Source organism: Vollenhovia emeryi, unplaced genomic scaffold (assembly GCF_000949405.1).
Source record: "Vollenhovia emeryi isolate VEMERY1.0 unplaced genomic scaffold, V.emery_V1.0 DF939144.1, whole genome shotgun sequence".
NCBI classification, from domain to species: Eukaryota; Metazoa; Arthropoda; class Insecta; order Hymenoptera; family Formicidae; genus Vollenhovia; species Vollenhovia emeryi.
The window spans coordinates 2325616-2342495 of NW_011967222.1; the positions used below are offsets into that span (position 1 = coordinate 2325616).

The 16880-nt window shown below is 48.1% G+C and overlaps 1 protein-coding gene across 1 annotated transcript in view; it reads right to left on the reverse strand.

Annotated features, from left to right (window-relative positions):
- LOC105566605 (dual 3',5'-cyclic-AMP and -GMP phosphodiesterase 11) overlaps positions 1-5800 on the reverse strand; it is a 29660-nt gene extending 23860 nt beyond the window's left edge. The window contains exon 1 of the mRNA XM_012020749.1: positions 5695-5800. The gene's annotated coding sequence lies outside the window, so the exon portion shown is untranslated. The remainder of the gene's footprint in view (positions 1-5694) is intronic.
- Positions 5801-16880: the final 11080 nt, after the last annotated feature.

Below are 16880 nucleotides of genomic sequence, written 5' to 3' on the forward strand. Positions count from 1 at the left end.
GGGGCTGTACGGGTGGTCTGAATCACCCTGTATAATTACCACTCTTGTTTCTCAATTGGTAAGTTTGTACCAGTCAATTATCAATTGCAATAGTTTTATATTACTGTTACGCAAACAACAATAGTCATAAAATACTTGTGTAATATATATACACTGTTATAAAAAATGTTTAACAGAGCTGGTGAAAGAAAACTGAAATGACAACTGGACACTAACTGACTGGATAACTAATCAGCTACAACTGGTGACTCAACTGATGGCTCAACTAGAACTGGAAGTTTGATCAATTACTGATGAATATAAAACGTGTTTAAAAATTGTTTCAATACACCGGTTGTGCTATCATTAGTTACAATTATTAGTTATCCATCAATTAGTGATCAGATTTTTATCAGTTTTGACTGCATTTTTTTCTTAAGGGACGCAGCCAAGAAGGGATCGAGGAAAGTAATTTTCTTTCTTTTTTCTGTTTTTTTTTCTATTTAGTTGCGTACAGCGATGGAAATAATGGTTGCGACATTTTTTTTTAATAAATAAATTTTGAAACGAGCTTTTAGATTCAGGTTTTCGTTCCAACGCATTTTCTCCGAGGAAAATTTTACTCGAGAAGTAGGTCGAAAACGCTCGAAATAATTTCGAAACGGTCACCGAGTAAAATATTCCTCGGAGAAGCAGATTTTGAAACGTAACCTTGAATCCAAATGCACATTCCTAAACTCGCTAAAAAAAGTGTCGCAACCAGTCTGTCCGTCACTGGACGCAAGAAGCTTACGTGAGAAACTTCACCGCGCGAACAAAAGATGCAACATTGATGAAACACATGCTTGCAACGTTTTTGTTAACTGTCGATTGGCAGCAGTCAGGAGTAAAAAGAAAATTGCTCATGCGTGACTTCCTAAATCGTTGTAATGAAAAACTTCCGTGTTCTTTATCTTTAAATCATCCGTCAAATTTTCGTTTCCATTCTTCTTACAACATACTCCATGTGGATTGGATAACTCTTGCACAAGCAAACCAATTAATTTTTAATTTAATAGATATATACGAGATAAGAACGCGGGGGAAAAATATGTTGTATCAACAAGATCAGTGTAATTGAAGTAAAATCGTTGAAAGAGAATCAGTATTAACGAATGAGAAGCATCAGATAGTTGTCTTAATGATCTATTTAGTTAAGCGATTAAATTTATAGCAAATACGATCGAGTGAATTATTTGTGGCAGCCCGTGACGTCAATGTTTAATTCAAGCAACTTCATTTTTGTCGAATTCAACGGCATTTTTTCCCGTGAATAAATGTGTTTAAATGCGATCGCCACGTGCAACTTTTTTTGTCGATTTTTAGGAAATCGATTCGGCCACGATTTTGCCTTTCCAATTCAAGATCAATATTTTCTAAAAGATCGCCCGTCGCTGGATCGGAGGCGAAAAATGCCTCTTTTTTTCTCTCTCTCTCGCTCGAGGCATCAAGGCAAATTAGTCACTTCTATGACGCAACTCACGTAAACGATAAAGAGGCTTGAAATTTGTAAATTGCGGCTGGCCGAGTCTATGCGGAAAGAAAACAGGAAATACGCGTTACTGTTCGAGCGTAGACGGGAAAAATGAGGGGACGGTTTGTATTTCGCTCTTCTTTCTCTTCTCCCGTAAACTCACGATCCGTTTAGACGGTCCATAGATTTCGGGATACAATTTTCATTACAATATGTTCATTACAACATTCACATAAATATGTATTTTTCGATATATTCGCGCGTGTATTTTAATATACACTTTTTGTAGGCGCGTTCTAACTCCTTGAAAATTTTTGCGCCTCGCCGGCGCGACTTTAGAGATTTTACAGGTCGTCCGGAGCGAGAGTTTCACTCTCGATTTCCACGCCTCGCGCGCGTTTTCACTGATTAAACGCGTTTCCATTGGTTAAACACATGCTCGTTTTTTTCCGACGCGCCGCGACGCGTTACGGCGCATTAAAATGAAAGAATTTTAATATTTGACGCGCACACTATTCCGCATGGAAACGATAAGCGCTCGCGCGCGCGTACATGCGCGTAAATGCGCGTGCACCGCGTGTTGCGCCACGCCGATACACGTACGTACACGACGAGGCGTCGCGTCGGATTATGCAACTGATGAGGTAGCGTTCGTGGTATCGCTACGGTATATCGAGATAACAACTCGGTGGAGTTTAGCGTCAGCGTTAAGGACGCCGGCGAAACCGCGAGAATCTTTTTTTTTTCCGCGCAGAAACCCACTCGTCGAGTCTCGTTGTGAGATCATCCGGCGCAGCCCGCGACGGTTACGAGCGAAAGATTGGTTAAGCTCCTTTTTTTTTGTTCCTCTCTTGAGGAGCTTGAAACGGAAGCGCTCGAGCAGTTAAGACAGATCGCTTTCCTCGTGTGCCACCGCTTCTGGTAGATTTGCCAAGCGCGCTCTCGGCGGATTAATGGATTGCCGCAGAGCCCGATCAGCTCGGGCAATTATTTCCCACTGGAAAATTACAGTTCGCGTAGGTTGAGTTATGTACGTTCATTTATTAATGAAGCGCCACTGAAAAGATTACGAGAGACTATTGCCAATCCACGTCGGACGCAATAGACCGATGACGTTACGGAAAAAATGAGCTCCGATTTACTTCAACGTACAGCGGAGCAGAAAGATTTACGCGATCTTTCGGTTTTTTACGTCATAGTCCAATACGCGGCTGCAGTTAGTGATAAGAAGTTTTAACGCGAGGCCACTCTCTCGGCAACCGATCATCTCTCTCTCTCTCTCGCTCTTTCTCTCTCGGCTCGACTCCGCGTATTTTCTTCGCGCTTCGCTGTTGTAACGGAATTGCCCGCCGTGCAGCAGCTGGTTCCAGAGCCGCACGGACAGGACGGATTTCTCGCCGCGGACGATACGTTTGCCTCGCGATGGCAACGGGCTCTCTAATTGTTTCTGGACCCGCCGAGGAGCCTCCCCGGCCCGTGGCCCTTTCTCCTCTATTCGCGAATCCTGAAATTCGTCCCCGGCGATTTCGATCGGGACGAGCGGCCGGTGACGTTGCCGAGGATGATCCTGGACGTATATCGCGACCGCGAAACACCTGGCATTCCCGCGATCGTTATCTTAGCAGTCATAATTAAAACGCTTACGCGCTTATTGCGCTCTAATCGGCTCTTCCCATCCTCCACCTGCCGTGTTCACGGCGGGCCGCTCGATCGAGAAACGCCGGTGCGTTCCCTCGGCAAGAGGGACAATCCTCCAGGGTTGCGTTCAGAAACGTCACCCGTGTGCCCCAGTGTATCATTTCATCCTTGTTTAACATACGGTGAGCAACAAGGATAAAGTGACGTTTCTGAACGCAGCCCAGTGTGTCCTACGTCGATACGTCACGCGTTAGGAGCGGCGACAACTTGTACGTGACATCGTAACCTTGACCGATCAGTCGGGCGCACGTTTGTCGCCATCCAAGTTCGTGCTGTCCTCGACATTGACACGCCCGCCAATTTCGATGATAATACGCTGTCCGCGCCCATCGCTTCTGCGTTCTACGATCTTTTTTCCTGCTGCGAGTTTTCCGCGCTGCCATTTTCTCTCGCCTTCGACACCGCCGCGCTCGAGCTCTCCTACATTCGCGGGAGCGGAAGGCCGTAACCTTCCGTGAATTAGCCGCGTCCTAATTGATGCGTCCGTTCGAGCGCCTTCCGCTCCGCGCGCCGAGACACCGGACTAGTTACCGACTAGTCGCGAGAATAATCGTAGGCTGGACCGAATTGCTCATCGCTCGAGATGGTGCGCGGCTTTGGTCCAAAGTAGAGAGACCCTGTAATCAGAGACTGGCCATAAGAGTTCGTCAAATTCCTGCGAGAGAGAAACATAGGCTGTCTCACTACGATCGTAGAAAGAGTGAGGTAGCCTATGTTTCTCTCTCACTCGCAGGAATTTGACGAACTCTTATGGCCAGTCTCTGATTACAGGGTCTCTAGTCAAAAGTGGAACGAGCGAGCGGCAGCGCGATCAAATTAATGTAAGAGATTGGGGCCCGATTTTGCACCTACGTCACGTAACTGTAAAACTAGGCGCCACACTATGCGCGATTCGTGATTCGCAGAAATTCGTGGGACATTCGATTATTACTTGCCACGCCGTTCGTAATTCGCAGTTTGTCATTCGTAATTTTTGTTACTTTTGTCGTTTCATTCGCGTTAACTTAGACAACCTTTAATCTTTACCTGTCATTACAGGACTTGCATCATGAGTCTACAATTCAGTAGTCAAATTTCATTATATTGGTCAAGAAACCACTATTTTCGTCAAAAAACCGCTCGGCCAGCGAATCCCTGCGAATGGCGAATTGTCCACGGCGAATCAAAGAATTTTTCCTCCACACGAATATAATACGAATCACGAATCGCGCATAGTGTGGCGCTAGCTTAACTCCAGCTTAATTCGAACTCTTCGTCTCTTTCTGTTTCGCTCGTGTCCGTTCCCTACCAATGCAGCTGATTAACTTTAATCTCGGTTCTGCTTTCTCTTCATATTTTTCTAGTTCTGAGAGTTGGAAAGAGATGGAAAGTAAATTAAACCGAAATTAAAGTTGAACTACATTGGTAGAAGTGGACAGAGACGGAGAGAGAATTAAGCTTAAGGTTAAAGTCAAGCGACAGCGGTGCAACCGAGCCTGAAACGATCAAGGCCCGGCTTCACCAACGTTGTTTGACTTTAGCTTAGCTCATTTCGTTCTTTGTCTCATTCCGACTGTTACTTCAGAAAGAGACAGGACATGAAAGTTAAGATTAAAGTTAAGATTAAAGTTAAGCGACGTTTGGTGAAACCGGGCCTTAAAATGAACAACGAGGCAGAGGTTTTTCGGAGGCGAGAAAGAGGCGGCTGCTCGTCGGAGAGGACGAGAGGAAGGGAGAAAGCTCTGCGGTAAAGATTCAGGATTAGGCGTGCCGGGTCAAACGAGCATGCGACTCGCCAATCGTATCAAATTAGCCTGTCGCACTGAAATTGACCTCCAGGTTAATTCGATAATCCTGCACATGTTCGCTCCACCGCGTTTCTCGGGGACCGCGAAGATTGGCAACGACGAGGACGAGGGAGGGAACCATCCGCGGGGGCACGTATATACGGCGGTAATTCGATTCTCAACGAAAAGCGGAAACCCTGGCCGAAGTGACGATAAGATAAAGATTTACAGCTGTTCGTTAATCCGCGGCGTTCATTCCTGAGCATTTCATAAATCTGCTCCTTAGGGTCAGAGCGCGAAGCAACGTAACAGCTTACGACGAAGACGCAAGCGTGAACGTAGATAGCGCACAAGCTTTGGCGTAAAAGTAACGCCGTGTGTAATTGGAGGTAAGTACGACATACGCCAAAGCTTGTGCGTTATCTGCGTTCACGCTTGCGTCTTTGTCGTAAGCTATTACGTTGCTTTGTGCTCTGACCCTCATACGGGACACGGGAGCGTCGTGATACGCGATGGATGGAGAAAGAGAAAGACGACCTGTCGGAACAAATCGAAATCCCAATCTGCTCTTATCTCCCTCCCCTCCCGCGGCCCGTTGTATCTCGCGCGCGGGCGTGTGCTCGTTGAATCGCCGAACAAACGAGCGGGTCCCCTGTCGCGTCGTCTGTCCGACGCGGCGCGCCGGCATTGGCCGGAGACCGCCGGGAGCGAGAGTGTCAAGCGGACGAGAGGACTTACCCGGCTTCCTGCGGGAGCTCCAAAGCACGGGAGGATGCGCGGATGCGGCGACGGCAGCGGCGGGATTACCGCCGGAGGCAGCCAGCTTGACTGCGTTCCGCGAACCTGCAAACCAATCGACAAACTTTTCAAGCTCTTTGTATTTTTAGCCTCTTCCTTCTTACTTATTTTCTTTCTTTCTTTTCGCTTTGTTGCCGTTTTGTTCTCCACGACAAGTCTGGGCGCCACTCTCGCCGCGAGTGGCGCTTCCAAAGGCAAGCGGAGACAAAGGCTGACGGCAGACAACTATTCCGTAAGCGCTTAAGGACTTACGTTTACCCTAAGTCTACGGCTACGTCAGTTCCGTAAGCGCTTACGGATAGTTGTCTGCCATCAGCCAAAGGGACGAGGAAGGCGTCGGTGACAACGGTTGCTGCGTCACGCGTTAGGTCGTTTAGGGTCGGAGCACGAAGCTACGTGATAAGCTTAGGGCAAGACGTAGATCACAAACGTGGATGGCGCACAGAGCTTTGACGTGCGTCGTATATTTACTTACAATTACACACGACAAGTTACATTTACGCCAAGGCTCGTGCGCTATCTACGTTTATGACCTACGTCTTGCCGGAAGCTATTACGCCGCTTTGTGTGCTCTGACCCTTAAGCCGGCGCCACACTATGCGCGATTCGTAGTGCGCGACTCGCCGTTCGCAGTGGCTCGCTAGCCAAGTGGTTTCGCGACTAATTGTGAAACTCGACTAATACGATGCAAGTCCTGTAATAACGGGTTTCAAAGTTGTCCAAGTTAACACGAACGTGACGGCAAGTAACAAATTACGAATGCTAAACTGCGAATCGCGAATCGCGCATAGTGTGGCGCTAGCTTTACTTATGCGCATCCGCGTCTCTCGTTATCATTTATCGGTAAACACGACGGGCGAAGTGGCGCAGTGATTTTTTTCTTTTTTTCTTTTCGACGACGGTCGTACAATTAATCAAGGATTAAGGACGTCTGCGGGCGCGGGGAAGGGACGGGGAGATGAGCATCTTGTAACGCGATAGGGCACAATATCTCGAGAGCGTTGATCCAACGGCGCGCTAGAATCCAAGACGGAACATCGCTGTCACGAGGGGGCGGGGAGGAGAGAGGTGGAGGAGGAGAGGGGGGGCCATTATCGATGGTTCATTAAAGCGGAGTACAACGCGAGGCAATACGACGCTTCGCTCGGTATTCGGTTTCGCTGTCGCGAGTGATAAAGCGACGCGGCCGTCCGCGCAGCGACATTGAATCCGCAGGTGTCTCGCGCGCGCGCGGCCGCGTGTTATTCGTCGGATAAATTGATAATTATCAGCCGCGGCGTGTGTACGCGATCCAATTGTGCGGCGCGGGTGGTAGAAAAGAAGAGAAAAGAAAATAGAGAAAGGGAGATAGATTTACGGGTCTCTCGGCCGCGGACCACTCGCGGATTCAGGATACGACGTTCGCCACGACATTGGCGGCCGAGCCAATGACTAATGTGAACCGGAAGAGGAAATAACGAGGAAAGCGGGGAATCAACTCGCGTTTACACAGCCGCTACTCGGGATCGTTTTGCAACTTCTCGGCGCGCGCGCGCTGAGAGAGCGAGAGAGAGAGAATCGTTGAATCATTGAATCGTTGTTCATTGAATGCTCTCGGACGATGTCCCTTCAAGCGTAGAAAAAACGGGCACGTAAAATGTAAAACATGGCGGCGGTACAATGCACGGAAAATACAAAAGAAGAAAGCTCTGCGCGTGGAGTGAAAAATAGAAAGAACAAAACGGACCGTATATTCATAGGTTTCTCCGGGATTCGCGAGCGGTCAGGTGGAAACGTGCCCGTCCTAATCCTCGGTTGACGACAAGCCGGGAAATTGTGCCGGAGGGAAACTGAACAGCCTATCTCCGAAAACGCAGTGAGGGGTCGGGTTTTCAGTGTCGAGTGGTAAGTCCATTCCACAGCTCAGCGGGTGAACTATGAAAGGAGGCGCTTATAGAACTCGGCACGACGGAGCGGAGGGGTCTAGAGTGCAATTCGGAGTTCTGGCGTCACGCTTGGCCCCATCGTGTGTCAACTCGAGGCCATTGAAAATGACCTGAGGTTGTCTCCTGTGTAGCACGGACTGTGGGCCGCGATTAAATTTCCTACGAAGTATATAAGTGACGTCGATGCGTCATTTCAATCCTAATTTGGTGAAATACGGCGAGCGAGCGAGAGCGAGATATAGAGAGGGGGGGGGGGGGACGCGTGGCCGTCGCACTCACAGAATCCGCCCGGCGGCTCCTCGATCTCGGGGCTGGACGGGGTGGTGCAGCTGCAGGTGCACGAGCAGAACAGCCTGCTCCTGCCGTCGGGACTCGCCGGACAGCGACGCCGTCGTCCACCGATGGCCATCGCGAGCGGAACGCGAGCGGAAGGACAACAAGTGGCCCGCGCGACGTGCACGGGGGATTACGCCGAGAATCGGGGGGGAAAATCGAACGGAATCGGCCGGTCCCGCGGGGGGCTCCCAGGTGAATTGACCTTGGACGGCCGTCCGATTGGTAGCGGGACACGCGCGAAAACGATCTGCGTGCCCCGGCGCGATTCCTCATGCGCAATTCTATACCCGCGCTTTATCCTCCGCCGTACGTCCCACGGTCGATATCGGGGCTCCGGTCCGCTTTACGATACCGTTTTGACGATCGTTAGCTAATACGATCGTCAAACCGGTAGGTGCACTTAAACTTCCGATCCGCGCCTACGATCTGTACTCATCGGCCTAATGTACTAATGGCCGTGCGTCGCCCTGTCCCTCTCCCTCCCCCGTCCTCGCTCGAAACGCTATTTTTGGTGTCACTACGGAACGGCTAATCGTTCCGATTACGCTAAAGGACGATAAAAGCGATTGTGTCTAATATAAAACGCCCTTGGAGCGTTCGTCGCGTATGTCTACAAGCTCGTTTCGCGCAACACAACGGCGTTCTTTTCCGCCACGACGTTATTAATCTCGTTGTCGGTTTCTCGTCGAATTTTCGATCGATATCTCTCGCCGCTCTCTCACTTTGCCGTTTTCCACGCCGCTTTTTCGCCCGTTGCTCTCGTTGACGGACGCCAAGAACAACGGTGGCCACGGGAGGGGGACACCTCAGAAGTTCGCGTTTACTCAGCGAATGTTGCTGCATTTGCAGCGATCTCCGCGGCAGCACGTTCGAATCTCGGAGCGTATCCTTATGGAGAGCGCGCACGCGAGAATCGATCGGCATGCATGCGAGATCCATAAACATTAATCCAATCGCGCGTGTGGCATTTTAACGATCCGATATCGCGGTACGTGCGCGTCCGGTCTTGAATGGGCTGCACATTTTTGTTAAAAGCCGACTCCGCGCGCGTGTCTCGCGTCCCCGCGTAACGAAACCCGATTGGGCGCCCAGACGCCTCGTTATCGTCGTGCGTTTGGTCGTTTCTCGAGAAACAATCGCCCTGGAAACTTGCGCGTCCGTCGATTCGAGCCCGACGCCGCTCAGGGTCGGAGCACAAAGCAACGTAATGGCTTACGACAAAGACGCAGGCGTAACGTAGATTAGCGCACAAGCTTTGGCGTAAAAGTAACGCCATATGTAATTGGAGGTGAGTACGACACACGCCAAAGCTTGTGCGCTATCTACGTTTACGCTCGCGTCTTATTTGTCGTAAGCTATTACATTTCTTTGTGCTCTGACCCTTACATACGGGACATGGTACAAAGCAACGTAATAACTTACGACAAAGACGCAAGCTTACCTACTTACCTCCAATTACACATGGCGTTACTTTTACGCCAAAGCTTGTGCGTTATCTACGTTCACGCTTGCGTCTTTGTCGTAAGCTATACGTTGCTTTGTGCTCTGACCCTTTGTCGGCGCATGCGGAATAAAAGCCGCGTCCTCTTAGGATAATCCTTCCCTTTCCAAATATTCCGCGGAGAAGGGCGGATATCCGGAAGGACATAGGCTCGGCATCGCGATATATTTACGTAACCATATCGATCGCACCTTCGGCAAATAGCGCCCACGCGTAACGTAAACGGCGCTCGGGGACGTGACGCGGGACACACCGGTGGCTCGCGAGACGTGCATACGACGCGCTCTCGATTGTCGTGGGGTCGTTGGCTTATTGACACATAAAAGCAATTAGCGATATGACGGGCGCGCTGACGTGCGCAGATAAGATCCCTCGTGAAGATCGCGTCGCGGCGTGCAGGTGCGGGGGATGGGCGCGTTTACGTCCGCGCGGAACAATGCAGCGCGCATTGCCTACGGCGCGTTTACGTAACAACGACCGCCGGCGTCCCGAGCCGCTGTGTTCCTTCCTCTTTCTTCCTCTTTTTTTTTATTATCCGACATTGATAAACATATTTTCTCGCCTCTGACGTCGCGCGGCGACGAGGACGGGCCTCGGGCGGTCAATCCGCGAGCCGGAAAGAGCGTCGTTTCCCGGCTACGTTCTCGCGAATCCGAATGGTGCAGAAGGACCGTTCCGTCTCGAACGTACACGGAAATGAAGATTCACGCTATTTCTTTCTCGCGGAGCCGACGTCATGATTCGACGTGGCGGGGGAAACGAAAGCCTTGAACGAAACGTGCGAACTGTTTTCGGAATAGCTCGCGCGGAGCTTGGCGATCACTAACGGAGAGCGCGGGCGTTCTCATCGTTTTCCATCGTGAGAATAAATACACGGAGAGAATTTTCTCTTAAAATTTGTTTTGAAACATGACTGCGGGACAACATGGCATTTCGAACTATTTTATGAGAGTTTTTGGAATTTTACTATATGTGAAAATCATGCGATTGCGGGACAACGTGGCATTTTGGACTACTTTATGAGAGTTTTTGAAAGTTTTACCATATGTATGTTGTTATTTTAAGAGAATTTCCTTTTCAAATTTATCCTAAAAATTTTCTCTTAAAATTTATCCTGAAAATCATGTGATTGCGTGGCATCCTAAAGAATCGTATAAGAGTTTTTTTTAATTTTACCCTTTACTATTATAGTAAAATGTATGGTAAAATTTGAAAAAACTCATAAAGTTCTTCAAAATGCCATGGTATTCTGCAGTCACATAATTTAAGAGAAAATTCTCTCCGTGTAAATAAATGCCGAGGCTCTGACGAACAGCAAATCGATGGAGAAATGGAGCTAAGCGCCTTGACGGGGTGTTAGCGTCACAAGCATTTCTTTCTTACAACAATGTAAAGAACATACGTTTCGGTCTCTGTTTCAGACCGGTGTACAAGCACTAAATTATACAAATCAGAATCGCTCGGAACGCATATATCACAGTTAAAATAATTTGCGCGATCAAGTACTCTGGTGTACTCTAGAAACGAAAGAGAACAAACGTAATATTGAAATAAATTACGTATATAGGTACGCGCGCGAGTCTTTTATCTCTGTCCCCAAAAAAATGGAAATGCAACGTAAACGTTTACGCGCGCGCTCGTGTCGTCGAGTGAACGTTCGAGCCCCGCCACAGACTTCTATATAGAGGAAAGTCCTCTATTATGAGATTTCCTTCGCCAAACAGGTTTCCTCCAAAGTAACCTAACCTAACCTAACCTAATCCCCAAATTCAATTACAAATCTTTTTTCGCAACGATTACACGATCTAATAATCAATTTTCCACTAAACAGATTTCACTTCAGGGGCAAGAAATTCATGGAATCAACTAATGATCCTATTAATTTAACAAAAACCCCGCTATTCCATATTAGAATCCTATCTCATATAATAATAGGGGACCTTCCTCTACTACCAGATTGCTACCTTCGTGCACTGAATGCACACGGCGAATCGACGAATTTTTCCTCCAAATTATTCACGAATATACCTACGAATCACGAATCGCGCACAATTACTAGAATAAAGTTATGTTCAGACACCCCGTAGACACACCGACGTGCGCGCACTAACAAGACATGGCGGAGCTCTTGCCTCATTTTTCAGCTCGAAGGTAGCAGACGACAGCAGACTAGTAGCATATACAGGGTGTTATGTAATACCCGCCTCACCTTTCATTTGCGGATAGAGCGGACTAGATTAAGTCGAAAAGTTCTCTACCATTTTGTAATTTTCCTAATAGTTAACGAGTTATTAATTATTAAAAATCATTGTCTGATACGGGGTCTACAATGCAAGTCGCAGAGACGTAGTCGTAAGAATAATCGACCGCGATTGGACGATTCTTATGTGTCTGACGGAATTGACCAATCGCAGTCGATTATTCTTACGACTACGACTCTGCGACTCACATTGTAGACCCCGTATTAAGCCTCCGCTACAATGATTCTCGGTTCTGTCTACAATGGTCGCAGTCTTAGAATCGTAGAGTCATGGATTGGGTCGTATCGATGTACAACTGAAACCGATTTTCTGTTTTTGAGGTATTTTCCCACGATATATTCATATAATGACACACGACATATAACACTATTCTCTGATTGGTCCGTCGCGGCAATAAACGCAGTCGTGGTCGTTGGAATAGGAATTGAACCTATTCGAGCGACTACGACTACGACTGCTTTGCGACTGCTCAAGCGACTATCGATACAACTGTACGACCATTGTAGACAGAACCGAGAATCATTGTAGCGGAGGCTTTATGCGGAGTTAACAATAAGGGTCGCAGAGTCGCAGTCGTAAGAATAATCGACTGTAATTGGTCAATTCAGTCAGGCACATAAGAATTAACCAATCATAGTCGACTATTCTTACGACTTCTATGTAGACGAGGCTTTAGCCCGGCCTACCGCCCAATTCAAGCGCGCGACGAAACGCGGCCGTCCCGCGATTGGCGCGCGGGGAGTTGCTTATTATACGTAACCGTTGCCGTGTGTCATAAACAACTCGCCGCGCGCTTGATTTGGGCGGTGGGCCGGGCTAAGACAGCGATTTTGAATAATTAATAACTCGTGAACCATCGCGAAAATGGTAGAGGACTTTTTCAACTCGGTCTAATCCGCTCTATCCGTAAATAAGAGGTGAGGCGTGTATTACATAACACCCTGTAAAAGTCTGTGGTCGCGTCCGTCGTTACCTCGCGACGAGCGTGTCTCTAAATGCGCTTTTACAGTGCGGCATTATTACGGGGAGAACGTCACTTTTTACGACGCTTAGATAAAAATTTACGAGACCCTCTCGACTCTCTTCGTAATTCCCGTGCGCGTTTCCGCGCGAGGAGGAGGAACTCGTTGGCGAGAAAATACGACGATCGATTTCCCGCGATTATACGCTGCCGCGTTTGACGCGCCATCGAAATATTAGCCACTGAAAAAGTGTGCCGCGAAGTTTGTGTGATCGCGAGGTGGGTATGGACTGGTATGGGGCGGTAGCAGGGTTGGGCGTTTACGCGCGAAACGTAACAATCCACGTACACGTGTGAACAATGCAAACTGTTCGGCGTGTCGTGTAAACAATGAGTAATACACGGATCAACGAACACTTTTGTTTTCGTCAGAAATATCGGGCATTTTTTTTGTCTTCGGTCGCTGTTATTTAGCTCGGGCGCGATTTTTTAATTGACAGATCCGCGTAAATAACATTTCTACATCAGCGTCTCTCTCATATCACCGTACAGTTGATTAATAAATAAATTATATAACTGAAACTATTTTTTGCCTCTTGGACCGTTTGTGTGAAAATACAGTTAAAAATCAATTAATTGATCAGTTAACGAGTCAATCGCTTTAAATTAATTGACGTTAATTTACATCGCTTATGCCGTCCGCGTGAAGAAGTTTGACTTAAACGATTGCACGTGGATGTAATTGAAAAATTTGCGACACAATCCCGATTAGGTGCCACCGCGGTGGTTGTTCGTCTAAGGAACCGTTTGCTGCACGAGTGTCGCTTTCTTTTTCACCGAGCGCTCGTTATTCTGGTCAACTTTCCGTTAGCCAGTCGCGGCACGTACGGACGAGGTATTAGAAATCACACGGTGGCACCGTCGACACCGAATCGTCCGACTTTCGTGACGGCGTGGCCGCGGGAGGACCGCGTACGGTCCTCGCTCTCCTTCGAGCTCGAGCAGAGGCGCGGATGAAGGGTGGGCAACGGTGATAACGCGCGTCCTCCGTCCGAGCCACCTACAGATAAGCGTTATTGCGTCCAAATCGCGCGAATCCCTCGCCCAGGCTACGCGCGATGCTCTCCATTTGGCGACGCGAGCGTCAGTCTTTTTTTTCAACTCGGCCCGTGACCAACAAGGACAAAATAACACTTCCCTTAAGAAAAACAACTAATTAGCATCATCAGTAACTGATAATGTTGAATCAACATGTGGCGTTCTATCAGTGACTGATTACGAGAGTCGGCTACTGATAATGTTTCTCAGCTAACGTCCAGTTTTAGTGATCGGTTTCTACATCACTCTGAAAAAACTGGTTAGACAATGATTGTTATCGTCGGTAACTAAGTGCTGATCAGTAACTAAGTACTGATCTGTATTTAGTTACTGATAATAACAATCATTGTGTAACTAGTTTATCAGAGTAATGTAGAAACTGATTATTAAAACTGGACGTCAACTGAGAAACATCACCAGTAACTGACTCTTGTAATCAGTCACTGAGAACGCTACAAGTTACCGATTCAATGTCATCAGTTACCGATCCTGCTAATCAGTTCTTGTTCTTAATTGGTAAGTTTGTACCAGTCAATAATCAATTGCAATAGTTTTACATAACTGTTACGCAAACAACAATAGTCATAAAATACTTGTGTAATATACATACACTGTTATAAAAAATGTTTAACAGAACTGGTGAAAGGAAATTGAACCGACAACTGGACACTAACTGACTGGATAACTGATCAGCTACAACTGATGGCTCAACTAGAACTGGAAGTTTCAATTACTAATGAATATAAAACTGAATGAACGACCAGTTTTTATATCAGTAACTGGTAAATTTGTTTCAATATAGTGATTGTGCTGTCATCAGTTACAACGATCAGTTATCCATCAGTTAGTGATCAGTTTTTTATCAGTTTTGACTGCATTGTTTCTTAAGAGTTGCGTCGACTCGGTAAATGGAAAGCACCGTCGGTTTAATTAAGCGGAACTGTTCATTTCTATCAATGCAGATTAATTTTCATCTCGGTTTAACTTTCTTCCATCTCTTTCTAGTTCTAAGGCCCGGTTTCACCAACGACGCTTAACTTTAAGCTTAGTTTAATTCGTTCTTTGTCTCTTTCCAACTGTTACTTTAGAAAGAGACAATGATGAATTAAGCCAAGATTAAGGTTATAGCGAATTTGGTTGCTTGCACTAGTGCGCACTGACTACACACTAAGGGCCAGTTTCACAAACATCGGTTAACTGCTAACCGTAGGTTAATTGATTCTCTGTCTCTTCTTAGATAACAAAATAGAAAAAGATAGGAAGTTGACTGAACCCTAGTTAACAGATAACCGATGTTTGTGAAACTGGCCCTTAGAGTTGGAAAAACATGGGAAGTAAGTTAAACCGAGATCAAAGTTAAACTGCGTTGGTAGACGTGAACAGGAGAGCCTCTTTCACCGACCTCGGTTAGATTAACCGACGGTTAAAATTTGCAGGGTGCCAACGGCAAATAGAGGTGAAGGATAATCATGTCCATTAGAGAATCTGTTGGCCTCCCTGCACCTTTTAACCGTCGGCTAATCTAACCGAGGCCGGTGAAAGAGGCTCTGAGAGAAGCGTCCGCTATTTTCCTCTTCATTTCCGCGTTCTCAACTCGCTCTCGTCTTCCGTCCTCGCCTTCCCTTCCTCCGCTTCGCTCAATCCGCTGAAAAGCGCCGGGGGATCCCTCCCTCCCCACCGCGTCTCAGGCGAACGAAACGGCTCTCGATTTCGCTTATCGATCCGCGGAATCGGAGACCGACCGCGCGATTTGGTAGTATAAATCGCCGCGCGTAAGTCCGGCGGGAGCGCGGCGGGACTCGGAGATGCGAGACACGGCGAATCGAGGCCATTTACCGGCAGGAAATAATCAGTCGGATACACATGCAGCGTGCGTTACGTTGCGCGTAACCTTGCACTTGCAACAATATTGCGCATGTCGCGCGCACGCGGCGCTTCGCCTTCGCCTCGCCTCGCCGTGCCGCGCCGCGCCGCGCCGCGCCCCGCGATACGATGCGCGGTATCTACGACACTTAATCGCGGGCTATCTCCCCCTGCGTCGCTAATATCGATAGTGCTCAATCGAAGCGCGGTCGTCCGTTATGACGTTTCATTTTCAAAGGAAAAAAAAAAGATGGACGAGAGAGGGGGGAAAAGAAATCGGAGATAGATAAGCGCGCCCCGCCAATCGCGTCGCCGATCGCGTGCGGCTCGCGTCAGCTCGCGTGCTCTCTCTTCTCGCCGCGAATTTATGCAATCTCGTCCTGTCGTTATCAAGCCCGCGAAACTTTATCAAATCCCTGGGATTGCTTCCTCATCGCGTCGCGCAGATTTATCTCCGCGCTTATTTTCTTCGCGCGCGCGCCGCGGCGCCGGATCGTTTTGCGGAGCAACGGGACGCGCTTCTACGGCGCGCCGACGGTCTTCCCGACCGGCGTGATCGCTTCGAATTCGGTTTTACATACGAAAGGAACCCCCTCCTAAGCGGTGTGTTCACTTGTATACCGCAGCCCCCAGGTGGCCCAACGTATCGTCGGGTGCCCGTGGCGCGGGACGCGTGAAAGAAATATTTTTAACTCACCCGAGGAACGCGCGTCGCTGTCTCAACGGCGAGTCGCAGTCAAGCTTAGGGTCAGAGCACAAAGCAACGTAATAGGTTACGACAAAGGCGCAAGCGTGAACGTAGACAGCGCACAAGCTTTGGCGTATGTCGTACTTACCTCCAATTACATACGGCGTTACTTTTACACCAAAGCTTGTGCGTCTTTGTCGTAAGCTATTACGTTGCTTTGTACTCTGTCCCGTACGTAAGGATCAGAGCACAAAGGAACGTAATAGCTTACGACAAAGACGCAAGCGTAAACGTAGACAGCGCACAAGTTTCGGCGTAAATGTAACGTCATATGCAATTTGAGGCAAGTACGACATACACCAAAGCTTGTACGCTAATCTACGTTTACGCTCGCGCCTTTGTCTTAAGCGTAAACGTAGATAGCGCACAAGCTTTGGCGTAAATGTAACGTCGTATGTAAGTGGAGGTAAGTACGACATACATCAAAGCTTGT